This window comes from Staurois parvus, unplaced genomic scaffold (assembly GCF_062004578.1).
Source record: "Staurois parvus isolate SC_StPar_1 unplaced genomic scaffold, SC_StPar_1.0 ptg002959l, whole genome shotgun sequence".
Lineage (NCBI taxonomy): Eukaryota > Metazoa > Chordata > Amphibia > Anura > Ranidae > Staurois > Staurois parvus.
This window is the reverse complement of record NW_028320755.1, coordinates 20,001-22,500: the sequence shown is the minus strand read 5'-3', so window position 1 is coordinate 22,500 and position 2,500 is coordinate 20,001.

The following is a 2,500-nucleotide window of genomic DNA, read 5'->3' as shown; positions in this document are numbered from 1 at the left end:
CCTCCAATCACAGGCAGGCACTCCCACCTTACTGGGCGGAGCCTGGAGCTGTTCTAGAATCAGAAGAAAAAAAAAGAGAGAAAAACTCGAACTGCTGTCAGTGCTGAACTACCCAACTGCAGTCCTGCCTTTGTTTGCCTAGACAGTTTTTAAACAAATGTTGTATATTTATCACAGAGCTGTATAATGTATGACACTGCCCACCCCCCCAACATGGCACACAGGGGGCTGGGGGGTAGTCCAGTGCCCACACCCCCCAACATGGCACACAGGGGGCTGGGGGGTAGTCCAGTGCCCACACCCCCCAACATGGCACACAGGGGGTTGGGGGGTAGTCCAGTGCCCACACCCCCCAACATGGCACACAGGGGGTTGGGGGGTAGTCCAGTGCCCACACCCCCCAACATGGCACACAGGGGGCTGGGGGGTAGTCCAGTGCCCACACCCCCCAACATGGCACACAGGGGGCTGGGGGGTAGTCCAGTGCCCACATCCCCCAACATGGCACACAGGGGGCTGGGGGGTAGTCCAGTGCCCACACCCCCCAACATGGCACACAGGGGGCTGGGGGGTAGTCCAGTGCCCACACCCCCCAACATGGCACTCAGGGGGCTGGGGGGTAGTCCAGTGCCCACACCACCCAACATGGCACACAGGGGGTTTGGGGGTAGTCCAGTGTCCACATCCCTAACATGGCACACAGGGTGCTGGGGGGTAGTCCAGTGCTCACATCCCTAACATGGCACACAGGGGGCTGGGGGGGGAGGGTAGTACAGTGCCCACATCCCTAACATGGCTCACAGGGGGCTGGGGGGTAGTCCAGTGCCCACATCCCCTAACATGGTTCACAGGGGACTGGGGGGTAGTCCAGTACCCACAACCCCCAACATGGCACACAGAGGGCTGGGGGTAGTCCACTGCCCACATCCCTAATATGGCCCACAGAGGGCTGGGGGGTAGTCCAGTGCCTACATCCCCTAACATGGCACACAGGGGCAGGGGGGGGGGGTAGTCCAGTGCCCACATCCCTAATATGGCACACAGGGGACTGGGGGGTAGTCCAGTGCCTACATCCCTAACATGGCACACAGGGGGCTGGGGGGTAGTCCAGTGCCCACATCCCTAATATGGCACACAGGGGACTGGGGGGTAGTCCAGTGCCTACATCCCTAACATGGCACACAGGGGGCTGGGGGGTAGTCCAGTGCCCACATCCCTAATATGGCACACAGGGGACTGGGGGGTAGTCCAGTGCCTACATCCCTAACATGGCACACAGGGGGCTTGTTAGTAGTCCAGTGCCCACATCCCTAACATGGAATACAGGGGGCTGGTGGGTAGTCCAGTGCCCACATCCCTAACATGGCACACGGGGGGGTTGGTGGGTAGTCCAGTGCCCACATCCCTAACATGGAATACAGGGGGCTGGTGGGTAGTCCAATGCCCACATCCCTAACATGGCGTACAGGGGGCTGGTGGGTAGTCCAGTGCACACATCTCCAAACATGTCATAAGGAGGACTGATGGATAGCCCAGTGCCCACATCTCCAAACATGTCATAAGGAGGACTGGTGGGTAGTCCAGGAGTGCCCCGAAAGCTGAAAGGTCAGCAGAATTCTTGGTGGACTCCAATGTGGTGGGAAATGCATTGAAACATTGTATCATTGTTACAATTACCTTTCTTGAATTGCTAGTGTAACTCTATGAGAAGTTATCTGTTCAAAAGTATCAATCCATCCCCAAGGACTAATGGCTGCATGCACCCTGACACATGCTGCTTGAAAAGTTGCTGCTCTATAAACCCAGGAAATAAATGGTGATAGAAACTATTATCAATGATTATCACTTGTATCTACAAACCCCCAAACAGCCAAGGCAGCACCCCACCCTACCCAAATCCTTTTTTATTTCCAACAGAAGAGCGCAGAGCAGCTTTGCTGCAGAAGACATTTGCTCCAATTGCAATACCGCCTATCGCCCATGGGGGGCAGCAACGCTCCAGAAAACCGGCCCAGGCTCTCTAGCAGTCTCTGGCTCCCCAGTGCAGTTTTTGGGGGAGGGGAGGTGAAGAAGAAGCTTTTTTTTTTGGTTTCAGCATTAATAAGCGTTGCATAGTAACTTTGCAGAGAATAGGTAGCAATGTTTGACCGCTGATTGCTGCTAATTACACCTATCTCTGGCAAACAACAAGGACACTTCTGTTGGCTTTTTTTTTTTTTTTGCTCATCAGGCATTAGGGTGACATGGGCTGGCAATTGTCTGTCCTTATCTACACCTCTCTCTGCAGGGAGCTCAGAAATCCAATGTACATATTAATGATTTCTACAAGGGTTTCTGTCACATTTATAATACTTTTTTTTAATTTGCATTATCTATCTATAATCAATCAATCAGTCTGTCTGTCTATCTATTATCTATCTATCTATCTATCTATCTATCTATCTATCTATCTATCTATCTATCTATCTATTATCTATCTATCTATCTATCTATCTATTAT